This window comes from Carcharhinus amblyrhynchos, chromosome 12, assembly GCF_965287045.1.
Source record: "Carcharhinus amblyrhynchos chromosome 12, sCarAmb.v2.hapA, whole genome shotgun sequence".
Taxonomy (NCBI): domain Eukaryota; kingdom Metazoa; phylum Chordata; class Chondrichthyes; order Carcharhiniformes; family Carcharhinidae; genus Carcharhinus; species Carcharhinus amblyrhynchos.
In genome coordinates this window covers 22,014,382-22,031,373 of record NC_137335.1, presented here as the reverse complement: position 1 = coordinate 22,031,373, position 16,992 = coordinate 22,014,382, and the positions used below count along the sequence as shown (strand labels likewise).

The 16,992-nt window shown below is 43.2% G+C and overlaps 1 protein-coding gene across 6 annotated transcripts in view; it reads left to right on the top strand.

Moving 5' to 3' along the window:
- LOC145350848 (KH domain-containing RNA-binding protein QKI) overlaps positions 1-16,992 on the top strand; it is a 595,016-nt gene that overhangs the window by 545,972 nt on the left and 32,052 nt on the right. The gene's annotated exons all lie outside the window — the stretch shown is intronic.

Below are 16,992 nucleotides of genomic sequence, written 5' to 3'. Positions count from 1 at the left end.
AACAGACTATCTACATATATTTTATGTATATTTGCTCCTATTTATTAATTTTTTGTGTATACAAAATGTTAATCCCTTTATTGTTGGTATCATCAAAATTTTTATTCCCTTATATCAAAATAATGCCTGTTTATATATTTCCGGTTGTCTCTTGGTTTAAAGTACTTACGACCTTCTACTGCTCCAAATTCCCACACTCATCAAAATTTGCATTGTCAACTCTGTTTAGCAGTACAGTCATTTTAGCAGATTCTCCTAAATGTGCAGCCACTCTTCTAGAGTTTGATTTGAATGTGATGTTAACATTGAGGAAAACATTGCACTTAGAAGTTGTTTGAAGTTTTTCATGATGATAGCAGAAACGTTGATCAGGACATTTTTATATGTTACACCATGGAAAACCTTGCTCTTAAATGAGCTCCTTGGAAAAACTGAAAAGCTTTAATATTTCAGGAAGCATTTTTTGACTATCACGTCGAGGAATGACTGGAACAAGATAGAGAGAGAATTATATACAGTGGAGAATGGGAATCTAGGTAGGATCTTACTGTTGATTGGTCAGGCCACTGTAATTATATTAGGTCATTATGTTAACATCCTTGCTACTGATTGGTTAACTGTGTAAGAATGGACAGGCTTGAGTAAGTGTAGTTTAAGGGTTTGGCACACATAGGGGCAATTCTTCCAGCCCCCTGTGCTGCTGGAGTAGCTCAGTGGACCAGGACTCATCAGCGAGGACCATCTCACAAGCTCCCTGTTGGGCGTCATGGCCTCCGTGAGTCTCTGGGACCAAGTTTTACAGCGTCATCATCTTTCCAGTGCGAAGCTGATTGCAATATGGAAAGAATGATTTCCATCTGATTAGTGGGCTTGGGACTGAATTCTCTGGGCCCACAAGTATCTTTCCGTCTCCCGCCTCTCCGCTGTTGAGAGTGGTTCAGGAGGTCAGCAATGGGGGTTGTAGGGATGTCCAGCAACCTGGCTGACCGGCAACGGGAGGTGGGGATGGGGGGTGAACTACTGTGCATGCACTGAGCTCCATGCTGACAGATTGGTGCATGCGCAGTGACTAGCTCAGCAATGTGCTGCCAGCCTCTCTGGCAGGAATAGGCTCTGTCCACAGATTTCCAAAGTGAATCTTGCAAGGGCACTCTGATGCTCAGTGTGTCGGAGGTTCGTTCTGGAAATCACGCTAAAAAAAACCAGCGGGATTTACTCCCATTTTCCTGCACATTGGGAACTTAGAATTTTTTAGGAGAATCCTGGCCATAGATTATGGGACTGAGTATAGTACCGGCCCCCCATACAGTGATGTAAGAGAGTACATGACCCGCATCCAGAGTCAGCCTGCTGTTGAACAGGATCATATGTACTACAAGCATGAAGACAGCTCCTCTTTGGTACCCTTTATTATATTTTTATAATTAGTTCTGAGGCTCAGTAAAGACTTGCAGTAAAGCTATGTATGATTATGAAGGCTTCTTCAGACTTACCAAACTATAATCAACACTCTACAATCCAGATGTCACTGATGACAAGACTGCTTGGGAGACAGTGTGGTGGTGTTAAACTCCCTAAGCCTCCCTGACCGTCAATAAAATCCTGCCAATGTTCCCACCCTGTGCTTTATATGACTGCCTCTCACCTGTACCGGTCCTTCCTCCAGTTGATGAGACGCAATATGCTTCCCAAAACACTGAGACCCATCAGTTCTTCCAAGAAACCCTTTTAAGGTAACAATTGCTGTTTTCAGAACAAACTTTTACATGGTGTTATTGTAAATTTGTCTTCTTCAATAATGCTGCTCTCACCATGAAAACTTTCAAACAATTTATAAAGGGAAAGTTATTTCTTTCTTCCCTAAGATTTTGTAAATAAAGTGGCCCTTAAAAACTTTTAAGCTTAGAATTGCAAATTAAGGGCCAGCCATCTGCAATGAAAGTGAAACGAGAGTTACATAAGTAATATGAGAATCACACAGATATCAGTAATTGTCAGAAATTGTGTTCTTGAATAATATTTTACAGGAAGTACCATGTAATCTATAAATGCTAGTTTGAAAACTTCATGTCTGACTAGTTGGAAAAAGTTCCATCACAAAATCATTTTATTTGATTTTTGTTCAAAGTTCTAACTCTGAACAATAATTGGATTCTTGGTTACCAGATGGCTTGAATGTATGACTTCAAAGATAAAATGAAACACAACCCGCTTTTATCCTCACTCAAGTGATCGGCTGGTTTTCAGAAAATGATTGTTAGTTCTAATTTTTACAAACCAAAATGATACTTGGTATGAGGAAGTTCAATTTATGTAGAGGGCCAGAGAAGCAGAGACTCTTCATCTTCAAGCAGAGAAGCTTAAGTTGTGACCTAACAGAGGTGTACAAAATTATGAGGGAGAAAATATTTCCTTTGACTAGTGGGTCAGTAACTAAAGGTCATTAATTTAAAATAATTGGCAGAAGAGCAAAATGGGAACTGCAGAGGAATTATTTCTCACAGAGAGCTGTTATGCTGTGCAATGCGCTATCTGAAAAAGTGGTGGAAACCGGATTCCATAGAAACTTTCAAAAAGCAATTGGACATGTATTTGAAGAGAACTAATTGCTGGGTCATGGGATAAAACCTGGCCTGTGGGACTTAATTGGGAAGAACTTTCAGAGAGCCAGCACTGACATGCTAGGGCAAATGACCTTCTGTGCTCTCGGTATCTGTTAATACCTCTGACTGCAGGGGCCACAAGAATGCATCTTGGTCAGTGCGAGATCTGACTCTGAAATAAAATGCATTTGTCTAACTAAAACTTTTAAGCTGCATAGAAAAACCTTATTGACCAAATTGTACTTTTTAATTCGGCTTGGAATAGAACCTATCACACTCAAATCTTACATTCCTGATTAGAGTTCCAAGATTACACTGACCAAATCATGATGCATTTTTATTCTGCAATTCTGGGATTTAATTCATGTTTTGGGGATAAAATTCCATTGTTCCTTTCGATTCTCTGTGTTCCAGTCAATCTATTGATGTGACAAGATTTTATTGCAATAAAATATTTGTTTGAAATAATGCTGGAATCATTTCACTTGAATCACTAAAGTAGTGTTATGTGTGCAATCATAAATTTTGTCATTTTAAAATTTTAAACTTCCTAGGCCAGGATGTTTCCAAATTAATTCTAAATGCTGAATTTGCATAAAAATGGGAGTAACTCCTGCTTTTTTTTTAAAGTAGGATTTTCAAAATGCATTTCCCACATTCTGTGCACTAGAGTGCCTCAGGAAGATTCACACTGAAAATCAGGGAGTGGGGCCAGTTCCCGCTGGAGAGGCTGGCAGCATGTGCCCATCTGTCAGAGCGAAGTTTGGCGTATGCGCAGTGGCCCTGCACTGCCAACTTCCGGGTCTCTGGCCAGCTCCGTGACCCTGCAGTGCTGCCCCTGATTTCCCCCCGCCCCAGATCACTGGCCTTCTGGATGTCATCCAAAGTCCCCCTGACTCCCACCCCAATTAACCCCTTCCCTCCCTCTGCCAAAGATCCCGACTGCTGAGTGGCAACGGGACCCCCCAACCCCAATAGGCCCTGCTCCCTTGATGTTGTCTGATGCCCGGTGGGCAGTGCCACTTTTCCTCTTGGATAATGCCAAGGGGCAGGCTAACAATGCCGAGGGAGGCCCTCCTTCCTTATCCCTACCTCCTGGGGGGCCTCCATGACCTCCTTTCACTCAAGTGGAGTAGGGCCGCTAGCTCCCTATTCGTGGGGAGCTGTTGGAAACCCCACTGGAGTGAACCACTCCTGGGTGGGGGAGGAGAGGCTGACAAGCCCAGAAACTTCAATCCCGGGCCCGCTACTGACATTAAAATGAGTATTTAAATATTTAAATGAGCTCCACGCTGATTTCCGGCACTGATGGCTCCGAAAATCTGGGCCACAGAGACAAGCAGAGGCAGCAGCACTTGGCAGGGAGCAAGCTAAGTGGCCTTTGCAGATGTCTTATGGCCTGCTGATCTGGGAGAATCGCCCCCCTGAAGTTTCCTTTGGGCGTTCAGCTTGGTTATTTAAAAACTTCGCATGAAATTATTGTTTTAATGTTGATTCTATCAATTGCTTTGAACCCTTCCAACAGTTCTTTTATGGTGCTCTACTGTATCCAGACACAGATTTACATGGAATGTATAGCACACAGAAACATACCATTTGGCCTAGCTGACCCATACCAGTGTTAAAGCTCCAGATGAATCTTCTCCCGCCCCTCTTCATCTAACTCTATCAGTATAACTTTTTATTCCTTTCTCTCGAATGTATTTATCTGTTCCCACTTACATGCACCTGTGCTATTCACCTTAGCTACTCCTCATTCCACATCTCACCACTCTCTGGGTAATCTTAAAGACCGCGATCAGGTTGCTTATCAATCTTCTCTTTTCCTGAGGAAAGAACTCACACCTTTGTGCAATTTTCAGATGTGAAAGCTTTTCTTACAAGAATCTTTCCTTCTACTCAAGAGTGGCATGGAATTTTTTGGAGTCTCTGATAGCCAATGCGTGTGGAGTCTGACAAGCTCCACTTTCCTAAATAAAAATTAGAAGGCATCTATTTGTGTGGAAAAACCAAAGCTCTGCAGAAGCCATAAAACCCCAAAACATAATTCAAAAGCCACCTAACGTAAACAAACATTTTGAGAAAAGTTGAGCACAGTAAGCTTGATGTGGAACAGCATCTTAATATAATGTTCTATTCCTTCCTGTTGCTTGTATTCTACATATTTCACAAGCATATATAGAACTGAGATTTAACACTTTGACCAACCTTTCCTGATGAATTCCTACTTTTCCTCAAATTAATAGACCTTAGTGATCCGGAAAATGCTCATTCTTTTGGAATTTTCTTCCACCTTACCTGGGGGGGAAATGAGTTTAAGACACAAAGTACATAGTAAAAATTAAATGAAACACTTCGCTTAAAAAATATATAGATTGGCGGCAATGTTCCGCATGCCAGTGAGAACAAAGCCACTGTCCTACAGTCTGGGAAGCCCTATCTAAAATTGTTTCAGGTATAGTTGCAAGCTCAGTAATATATCAAGCTACGAGAAGCCTGACTATTTGGAATGCTAGGTCACAGTTTGATGAAGTGACCAAGTATTCTGTTTATTTTTGAGTTACAGCTGTTTTCTAGGTTGTTTTACCTTTTATTCAGTTAAGGTGATTTGAAAAGAAGGTTGTGCCATTGTTGGTTTTTAGCAACCCTGCTGTATAAATGGAAGATCCAAGTTTTAAGTGGAAAAGGCTTTCAAGCTGCACAGGACGGGGGAATTAAGTGTTCTACTGTTGTCAAATTTAACATTTTAAGTTGTAATTAATAATAAAATATACTTGGTACTTTGATTACAATTTTCCACGAAAGTGGTTTCATACTTCCCCTATAGTATCTCGTGAGCAGCACTTAATCAATCTTGTTTTTTCCCTCTCTTTCTCAATGGGTGAGCATTTCAATTATTTAAATAATCTCTCATGAGACCATTTACTACATTTTTATTCAATGAAGACAAATTACATAATCAGCGACACAATGAAGCCATTGCTTTAGCAGTTGAACTAGCACTATCATTTTTAGCATTATTTACATTAAAAAATTAATTTCACAAGCATAGGAGTGCTGTTGTTGCAATGCAACCTCACTTTACTGTCCGATGTGATATGACCATCAAGTATCATAACATGCTAACCCTAAGCCTCTGTAATGTAATGAAAAGTTTATTTATGTTGCAGAACATTATACAAAAGCCTGAATATGTAACTAAATCTGGGCAGTGATGACTATTCTTGCACGCGTGCATCAGAACTTCCAGAATTTTATTGTAAAACAAGCTGCTTGTACCTACACAGCTGTCCTTCCTCTTCCCTTTCCACCCATCAGCACAAATAAATGTTTACTTTCTAAACTTGTTGGTGCATCTTCCAGTACTGCAGGTACAGCAATAATACAGTATAGTCAACTTTTATGATTGAGAGAAACGACTTTGGTTTTTAAATATTGAATTTATTGAAAATAAAAACTACCTCAAGCTATTTTAGTTTGATTTTCAATAAGCATCAAAACAATAGACATCTACATCTTAATAGAGTGTGTGTATATTTGACAATAAACCTATCTCAGCTTAGACTGGCCTTGTATGTGCTCACAGTTCCTTTCGCCGAGCATGGTGCCAGTACCAATGATTGCCAATAATGATGTAGCAGATCTCAGCAAACTTAAAAACCAAAAAACACCAGGATTTAATTGGATACTTGGCCCATATGACTCATTTGTCACATCAAGAGATGTTTTTACTGATTGCATGAGGGGAGCTGTTATCAGCATTGGCTGCAAATGGGTGAGTAACAATAGGATAAATTCTGAACTTTGCTCTCAGATGTTTACAGTGCCTATGAGAGAAGGGCGGTCAGGATACTAATCACTGGGGCCTGTGTCCATGTTCAGGCACCACTGTGCCCTCTCTCTCAAGTGGCCACCTCGTGCCTTTTGTGGTGTTCACAAGCAAGCATGCAGTGAGTGCTCTGCTCTGGGACAAAGTTCTAGCACTTGGCACCTGAATGTTTTGGAGTGAGAGCTTGTGTCCATGTGTCCAAATGTTTTGGCAGTCAGGGTGTATTCTGGGTGGTATAGTCCCATGCAAGTACCGAGCCACAGGTGTCTTGATTGGTGGGCCAGGGGAGCGGAAACTGCAGCAACAGTGAGGTCCGGGACAGCTGGAGTGTTGGACAGGGCCGAGAGGAAGCACATCTGGCCATTCTAGCCTTTCGAAACTCCTTCTCAGCAACGTTAATCACTAAACCTCCCGGGCCCAGGGATGAGTGAGTGCTGAGTGTGGAAAAACTGGCAACTGGCAAGACATGGACTAGTAGGATATAGAAAGGGTCAAAGATTGAGCAATCACAATTCATGAACATGAAACATGAAGTGATAAAGTTTGGAATTAATCTACCTGCCTCAGCTGCACCTATTTAAGGTGGTATTAGTAAGAATGCCCATCACACAGTCCTAGTGGAGACCACCTCCCACCATTGAGGATATGTTCTTATGTTCTTAAACCCCCATTGTGTTGTTACCACTATGCTAAATGGGGTAGATTTCGAACAGATTTAGCAACTCAGAATTGAGCATCCATGTAGTACTTTGGGCCATACCAACAGAAGGAATTATAATCAGCTGCGGCCTGTAACCTCGTGGCCAACGTATCCCCCACTCCACATTATCATCAAACCAGTGCTCAATGTTTATTCAATAACATGTGCAGGAGAACATGCCAGGCACATAACATTTTACGCAAGGATATTTTGGCCTTGGAGGGAGTGCAGAGGAGGTTTACTAGGCTGATACCGGAGTTGAGGGGGTTGAGCTATGACGAGAGGCTGAATAAACTAGGCTTGTACTCGTTAGAGTTTAGAAGAATGAGGGGAGATCTCATTGAGACACATAAGATGATGAATGGGATGGATAGGATAGAGGTGGAGAGACTCTTCCCGCTCAGAAAGGACAGTAGGACTAGGGGGCACAGCCTCAAGATAAAGGGGGTGCGGTTTAGAGCAGAGTTGAGGAGGAACTTCTTCACTCAAAGGGTGGTGAATTTCTGGAATTCTCTGCCCGTTGAAGTGGTGGAGGCTGCCTCGCTAAGTATTTTTAAGACGCGGGTTGATGGGTTTTTGACAAGCGAGGGGATTAAGAGTTATGGGGAGAGGGCGGGAATGTGGAACTGAGCCACAACAGATCAGCCATGATCTTATTGAATGGCGGGGCAGGCTCGAGGGGCTAGATGGCGTACTCCTGCTCCTATTTTTTATGTTCTTATACCTGAAAATGAACTACAACACAGGGCTACTGGCATGTCAGACATTGGAAGTAATATGAAATAGGGTGATTTCACAACCAACGGATCATATCTAAGCTCGTCAGTCCTGCTACATTCAGTTGTCAATGGTAGTGGGCAATTAAACAACTAAACAGGAGACAGAGGCTCCTCAAATATCCCCGTTTGCAATAACGGAGGACCCCAGCATATCAGTATAGTTAAGGCTGAAACGTTTGAAGCACCTAGAGCCACAGTGCCAGGTGGATGATTCATCTTGAGGTCCCCAGCATTATAGATGTCAGTCTGCAGCCAATTGGATTTGCTTCATTTAATATCAAGAAATGGCTGAGGGTATTGGCACTGCAATGGCTATGGGCCTTGACAACATTCCAGTCATAGTAATGAAGACCTGTGCTCTAGAGCAAGTCATGGCCCTAGCTAAGTTGTTTCAGTACAGATACAATCCTGGAATCTGCCTGGTAACATGAAAAATTGCCCTGGTATGTGGTGTTCACAAAAAGCAGGGCAAATTCAGTCCATGCAATTACCACCCGAAATATCTACTCTCCATCAACAAAGTGATGGATGGTGTGCTGAACAGTGTTACCAAGCGGCATTTATTCGACAATAACCTGCTCGCAGGTGAACACTTTGGATTCCACCAGGGCAACTCAGCTTCTGACCTTATTACAGCCTTGATCTAAATATTGGCAAAAGACTGAACTCAAGGCAAGGTGAGAGTGACTGCCCTGACATCAAGACAACATTTTACCAAATGTGGCATTGCAGAGCACTGGCAAAAAAGTTCATGAAAACAGGCGAAAAGTCTCCATTGGTTAGGTGTCACACTTAGCGCCAAGGATGATGGTTGCAGTTGTTGGAGCTTGCTCATTTCAGTACCTGGACATCATTGCAGGAGTTCCTCAGGGTAGTGTGCTAGCCCCAGTCATCTTCAACTGCTTCATCAATGACGTTCCATCCATCATAATGTCAGAAGCAGGGATGTTCACTGATGATTGCACAGTGCTCAGTGCCAATTACGACTCTTCAGATACTGACATAATCCATCTCCATATGTAGCAGACCTAGACAATATTCAGGTTTGGGCTGGGAAGTGACAAGTAACATTCATGTCACACAAGTGGCAGGCAATGATTATCTTCAACAAGATAAAATCTAAACATTTCTGCAGATATTACCATCGCTAAATTGCCCACACCCCTTGGACTGCAGTAGTTTCTTGTAATTCAAGCCAGAAACGCCAAAGTGTTTTATGAAGCTCACCCGAATCACAAGTTGTGCATTTTGAATTTGGCTAGGATAAGTATGATATGTTTCACTTTAGGTATGATTCAAAGGGAGCCAGCCAAAACCAAAAACCTCCACTAGGGAGCTTTTAGCAAACAAAACTTATTTAAGAACATAGTTAACATGTATGGAAAGAAAATTAGCAATAACCTTTATCAATTACAAATAAAACAGCCACAATAATGTGTAACCCTTAACAAATATATCTAAACTGTTCCAATCGAACAAAACTTCCCATAGACAAAAAAACCCTTTCCATATGTTTAACACAGCAAAGACTAATGCTCATGTGATACTGGGATGGAGTCCTTTAGATGAATGCTGCAGTTCTCTTGAAGCACACACAGACAAGCTTGGAGTCGGATCAGCTTCCCAGACCAGAGAGAGACTCTAGTCAAACCACCAACAGCAGATTCTCTATTTATAGCAGCACAGTGGTTAGCACTGCTGCCTCACAGGGCCAGGGACCCGGCCTCTGGTCAGTGTCAGTGTGGAGTTTGCACATTCTGCCTATATCTGCTTGGGTTTCCTCTGGTTTCCTCCTGCAGTCCAAAGATGTGCGGGTTAGGTTGATTGACCATGCTAAATTGACCTTAGTGTCAGGGGATTAGCAGGGTAAATATTCAGGGTTACAGGAATAGGGCCTGTGTGAGATTGCAGTCGGTGCAGACTTGATGGGCTGGATGACCTCCTTCTGCGCTGTAGGGATTCTTTGATGTTACTCCAGGAAGGCAAGAAGCCTTGCTTTTGTCTAACCAGCAGAATTTCCAAAACCAGGGTGAGAGAGAGAAATACTTCTTTTCAGCTTGATGTCCCTTTGAAACTAGAAACTGCAGCCAGCCAACCAAAAATGAAACCTTAAATTCACTGGGAAGGAAAAAAACTGTCCAGAACCCATGACCTGCCATCAGCCCTACTCCTAACAATGCAGGGTCATAAAAGACTCCAAAGTAAAAATAAACAGACCTCATTTAAGCCACTTAAGGAGCAATGAAAGGACATGTCCAGCAACCTCGGCAATAATGACATAAGCTGATGCTCTGAGAGCTACGGAGAACATGATTTTTTAAAAAATCTCTTAAAGATAGACTAGCATCACAGGTTCAAAATGGCAGATGCCCCTCAAGATGCCCCCTTAGAGATGGGTAATAAATGTTGGCCTCATCAGGGATGCCTATACTCTGTGAATGACCTTTTAAAAAACCCACACAGAGACAGAGCCTGCTTGGCCTGGGGACAAATGTACATCCTGGCAGTTACATTCATTAGAAACTAAACTAGACCAGCCATTATAAATACCGTGCCTACAAAAGCATGTTAGAGATTATGCTTTCTGCAGTGTGTATCTCATCTCCTAATTCCCCCAAGCCTGTCCACCATCTGAAAGGCACAAGTCAGGAGTGTGGTAGAATTCTGTCCACTTACCTGGATGAGTAAAGCTCCAACACCACTCAAGAAACTTGACACCATCCAGGATGAAGCAGCCCCATTGGCATACCATCCACCACTAAAATATTCACTTGCTTCACCAATGATGCACGGTTGTGTTAGTGTGTATCATCTACAAGGTGCACTGCAGGAACTCACCAAGGCTCTTTTGACAGCACATTCCAAACCTATGACCATTACCATCTTGAAGGGCAAGGGCAGCACCACCAGCAACTTCCCTTCCAAGCCACTTACCATCCTGACTTGGAACTACATCACCATTCCTTCACTGTGGCTGGATAAAAATCCCTATCAGCACTGCAGTGGACTACCACCTTTTCAAGGCAATTAGGAATGGATAATAAATGCTGGCCTAGCCAGCAATGCCAACATTTGTGAACAAATAAATATAACCCTCACCACACAGGCTGCTCAGTGTGGGATGCACGAACACATGTCCTCCCCCTCCTCCCTCCCCAAAATACTATGCACACACTGAACCCAGAGGAGGATGCATAGTTGGTGTTTGTTAAATCCAATTCCTTAGCTTAGCCCTGGTCCCCTCCCCTTCCGTGGTGCAGAGGACTTGGGGCCTTGTCAGGCTCTGTTTTTCAAGCGAATAAACAAAAAATGTTGCTCAGTTGCTTGGCACTTTTTAATGGTCATTTTTATTGATTATTCATTTTTTAAATGATTCATTTATTGCTTTGACACTGATTTCTTTTTTGTTTGTCACACATTTTCTTTATAATTGAGTAGTTGTCTTTGAGGTTGATGTTGAATGGTGTGCTGTATCAGATCTCAGACAGTAGCTGTTGACTTTCTTGCTGGAGGAGAATGAAATGCTCACAATAAAGCTGATTGTGGGAAGTGTTGAAATACTTGGCATGTCTGGCAGCATCTGTGTAGAGAGAAAGAGGTCAGCAACCTGTCATCAGATTTAGTGCAGTTCGTGGAGCTGAAGTCATGACTCTGTTTCTCTGTCCACAGCTACTGCCAAACCTGCTGAGTATTTCCAGTATTGTCTCTCTATATTTCAGATTTCTAGCATCTGCAGTAGTTTGCTGTCCTCATACATGCTCCATGCTGGGCATTTCATTTTAAAACAATATAGTTATTGATCAATGCAATGTGCAATTTTCCTGTTAACAAAAGCCACTTGTATGGATAGAAATATTGCAGGTGATTTGGATGGTGCTACTTTACTGGAATTTAAACTTGTAAGTGAAACCAGGAGTCATGCATCAACCAAATATATTGCTGTTAGTTCAATTCATCCTCATCGTACATTGGATTGTTGTTTGTGGTGCTTGTAAGAGGTTCAAGTCTTTTGGATGTTGTCCAGACACTGCATAGGGCCAAGTCCAGAAGAGTGGATTGACTGCATAATACGACTGACCAAGTTGTGTGTAATTGTCTGACAAAGCCATGGTTGTAAAGTGTAATATATTAAAATCTGATCTTTTGATATTCTTTATAAATCGAGACATGGGGCGGAATTTTCTGATTATTTTGTCAAAATGGTATCTTGGGCAAAGAAAACAGAGGGCAGCTCACTTACAGCCTTATTGACTTTTCTCACCAAATGTTTAAACTGTCTGAAAAAGAAAGAAGAGGCGGATCCCATGATTTCGGGCCCGATTTTACCATTGCGAACAGGCACGAAAATGTGGTAAAGTTGGGCATGAGATCATTAACGAGATCCGCGCCCACATCTGCGCAGATGCCCACTTCATCAAAATGGCCACGATCCGATTTGCATGCAATTAAATTGAATTAATGGGCTGCCCACCCAATTTTGCCAGCACTTCCCCCTTTACCATTGCATTCACACATCCAGATTTGTCACGAAACAGATGTGCTGGGCAAAGGTCTGTTTCGGGTGCTCCAGCTTCTGAAGAGATAAGTTCAGAGCTTCGAACGGCTCTCTGAGTCAGATTGGGGGTGGGGGAGGTGGGTGGAGGGAGGCCAGATCATTATCTGATGGGGGGAGGGAGGCCCAATTAGTTCTGTGGTGGGAGGGTGTGATGCAGAGGGAGGCCAGGGGTAGAGGAAGACCAGATCATTGTCTGGTTGGTAAGCGGGGAGAGGGAATCATTCTCTGGGAAGAGGGGGGGCCCGATCATTCTCTGGCAGGGGGAGGCTAGATTATTCTCTCGGAAGGGGGGAGCCAGATTATTCTCTGGGAGGAGGGGAGGCCCGATCATTCTCTGGGGTGGGGGGGAAGCTAGATTATTTTCTCGGAAGGGAAGGGGCTAGATTATTCTCTGGTGGGGTGGTTCGATCTTTCTCTAGGAGGGGGAGGGAGTGGAGGCCCGATCATGCACGGGGGAGAGTGAGTTTGGGGGGGAGTGGGGGGGTAGGGTGGATTATTCCTGGGGGGGATGGAGGGCAGAGGCCAGATGGATTTCTGATGGAGGGAGCAGGGGGGACCGCTGCCACTCTGAGGGCGATCGGTGGGGGGAAAGTGGGCAGGGGGTCGCGATTGGTCTGGGTAGCGGAGGGGTGGGTGGATAAGGGGGACAGTTATATTGTGGGAGTGGGGTAATGTCTGGGGGGACCATCACGCCTGCTTTTCACTCCCGGGCCACTTTATCCACTTTTTGCGGCCTGGGAGTGATGTGACAGGGGAACGTTTTTCAATTTTTTTTTCTCACTGCGCATGCACAGTTGAAGGCTCTGCTCAGAGCAGCAGTGTTTCAGAAACAACAAGCAATTCAGACTAGGCGTATGGGAGCGCCTGAGGACGGGTTTCCAAGTCGGATCTGAATAGCGCCCAGATTCAGCTCTTAGAATGAAAATTGTAAAATCGGGCCCATCATGTTGCCAGCAGCCTAGATTTTTAAAAGATAAGTTTTAGAGGGATGTGGCACAGTGCCAGAGTATATTCAGGCATGACCCTCTCCTCCCTGGTGATTGTACTTATCTGTACCCAGCGGGTTCTGAGCCAGTTCCCTGTTTGTCAAAACCTATTGTAAATCCCGCCAAGGAGGGAATTTCCTATTTAGCAAATGATACAGCAGAATGGCATGCTATGTATATGGTAATGCATTATAATTTGGTTCTCATCACTGCATAGCAGGAACCCATTATGTCACTGGCTGGGGGTGGGGACATTCTGCAGTGTGAAAGCCATTTTGGGACATCCCTTCGATTCTCCACTCCCGTCGATATTCCCACTTACCAAAATCAGGGGTGGGAATTCCCCCTCAGAAAGTACAAAGGCCAAGTAGTAACAGCTCCAAAACAAAAAAAGCATCAGGGCCCATGATTTCTCTCCCTCACCTTGGATCTCTGTACTAATTCAGGGAAAGACATCACATTGTTTTAAGTGGAAGAATAGCGTCTAATTCCGTAAGTTTAGGGAGTTCTGAACCTCAGCTCTGAAAAGGAAGTTGTATCTTGCATAGTCTTGGATTGTGCTAAAGCATATTACAGCCAGTGAATTACTTTGAAAGTGCCGTGACTGTTATAATGTAGGCAGTGCAGCATCAAATTTACACAAGAAAAACCAAAGAATTTTTGTCACTAGAATCCTCTTGTGCATCTGTTGCAGTCAACTGAAACATTAAGTCAGTACCCTGGGTGATGACCATGTCAATCATCCTCCCAGCAACAGATGAGAGGAGAGCAAGGCATCTCAAAACCCAGTAGCCAACGACAGTTGCAATTGTTTTAAGTTAATTGATTTACCTTCAGTATGAATATTATCGTGGCTAATAATGGACCTGTGGCCCATTCCATTGCCAGACTTTCCTCACTCTTGATCAATTTTTAATCATTGCTCATCATTAATGTCAGATTTTGCTCTGTTAAAATTGCTTTTACTGGAAAGTTGGATTATCATTTTTCATTGCTACTGGCCTAAATTTTCCCCATTGGCTAAACATTTGAGAAGTTGGAACACTTAGCCTTTATACATAATAGCGTTTGAATAAAGGATGCTATTTATTATCCTGCCAGACTAATGTTTCTTGTAGCTAGTATGGGTCATCTGTTCTTTAGATATAACGCACTTTCCCATCGGGGAACTTCTTGCTTCAGTAACACTGAAACATTAAGTCAATACCCAGGGGGATGGCTATGTCAATCATCGTCCCAACAACAGATAACAAGACACCTCAAAATCCAGTAGCCAACAACTGGATTTTGTTTTGAGCTGTAATTGTTTTGAGTTAGTTTATATACCTTCAATATGCATATTATCGCAGGTAATAATAGATCCTTGCTTCAGTTCAACTAACTGTTTTTCATTAAATTGAATGTAAAAGAAAGAAGACGGAAAACTTAATGTTCTATAATGCCTTTCATGACCTGACTTCAGATTTCGCAAAGCGTTCACAGCCAATGATACAGAATCATGGAATCTCTACAATGCGGAAGGAGGCCATTTGGCCCATCAAATCTGCATCTCCTATCCAACAGGGTATATTACTTAGGGCTTATGCCCATAACCCCATGTATTTACCCACTAATCTGATACACTTTTGGACACTAAAGGCAGTTTAGCTTGGCCAGTCCGCCTAACCTGCACATTTTTGGACTGAACACTCATTGTTCTAATGTAGAGAAACCAATTCCAACAAGTCCATGCACAGCATTGTTTTTATTGATGGGTAAAGAATAAATATCAGCTAGATTACTCAGGAATATTCTTCTACAAAGTAATGCCATGGTGCAAAATGTTGTAAGCTTCCACATGGAGAGTTTGGCATGATTTAATGGAGATCCCACTGCCTTCGCGCCTTTGCATCTCCATCCCAATTCTGTGGCAGGAAACTTGTGGATATCCAATTGAAGCCCTTAAATTGGAAATCAGTGCCCACTTAAGGGCCTTATCCTGCTACTGTTACTATTAACTCAGCGGCAGGTGAGGGACTCATCATGTGTGGAGCATAACAATAAACCTTAGTGCTTTTGCTTCTGGGTTCCTGGGGCATGGGTGGGAGGGTCTTTCATTCAAAGACACTCAAAGGTCTGATCAAGGGACCCTGCGTTGGGAAGAGGAGGGCAGCTGAAAGCCACCCCCTGCTGCCCTTGTTAATGCAGTAAAAAGTCTGACAACACCAGGTTTTAGTCCAACCGATTTATTTGATAATAGACTCACAAGCTTTCGAGGTTTCCCTCTTCGTCAGGTGAATGGAGACAGTTACCCACAGATTCGACCAAAGAACACACTCGTCAACTCAACAATCTGATCAAGACCTTTGATCCGGATCTTCAGAGCACCCTCCGTGCTCTCATTCCACGTACTCCCCGCATTGGAGATCTCTACTGCCTCCCAAAGATACACAAGGCGAACACACCTGGCCGTCCCATCGTATCGGGCAATGGGACTCTGTGTGAGAACCTCTCCGGCTACGTCGAGGGCATCCTGAAACCCATTGTACAAAGAACCCCCAGCTTTTGTCGCGACACTACGGACTTCCTACTGAAACTCAGCACACATGGAGCAGTTGAACCAGGGACACTCCTCGTCACAATGGATGTCTCGGCACTCTACACCAACATCCCCCACAACGATGGCATTGCTGCGACTGCCTCAGCACTCAATGCTGACAACTGCCAGTTTCCAGATGCAATTTTACAACTCATCCGCTTTATCCTGGACCACAATGTCTTCACCTTCAACAACCAGTTTTTCATCCAGACACATGGAACAGCCATGGGGACCAAATTTGCACCTCAATATGCCAACATCTTCATGCACAGGTTCGAACAAGACTTCTTCACTGCACAGAATCTTCAACCAATGCTATACACTAGATACATCGATGACATTTTCTTCCTTTGGCCTCATGGTGAACAATCACTGAAACAACTATATGATGATATCAACAAATTCCACCCACTCTCCATTCACCTGACGAAGAGGGAAACCTCGAAAGCTTGCGAGTCTATTATCAAATAAATCGGTTGGACTAAAACCTGGTGTTGTCAGACTTTTTACTGTGTTTATGCCAGTCCAACGCCGGCATACCCACATCATGCCCTTGTTATTGACATGTCTCTCTCCCCTGCAGTTTCCCTTTCCCTGCAATCCCTCACTATGTATGTGTGGCAACAGCTACTGCCTCTCTCATGTTACTGTTGAGTACAGAAGAGCTGCTTGCCAATGTCCTCAGGTCCATGATCCCAAGGGAAAGCTTGCCACTGGCTTGTCAAGTTCCGGGGTAATGCAAGATATGGCGGACCTTTTCGAAAAGAGATTGTGCAGGAGTTTTGCCAGCTCTCAGCTGGCAGCTGAATCCCATTGCGTCCACAAGTTTCTGTCCATGGCATCTATAATACCACCTGAAAAGTAAGATGGATCCTCATCCAGAAGCAGGAATTTGAATGACAGTTACAGCTCCTTAATTTTACTGAAGAAAACAATAAAATACAGTGATAGTTAGGAGTTTC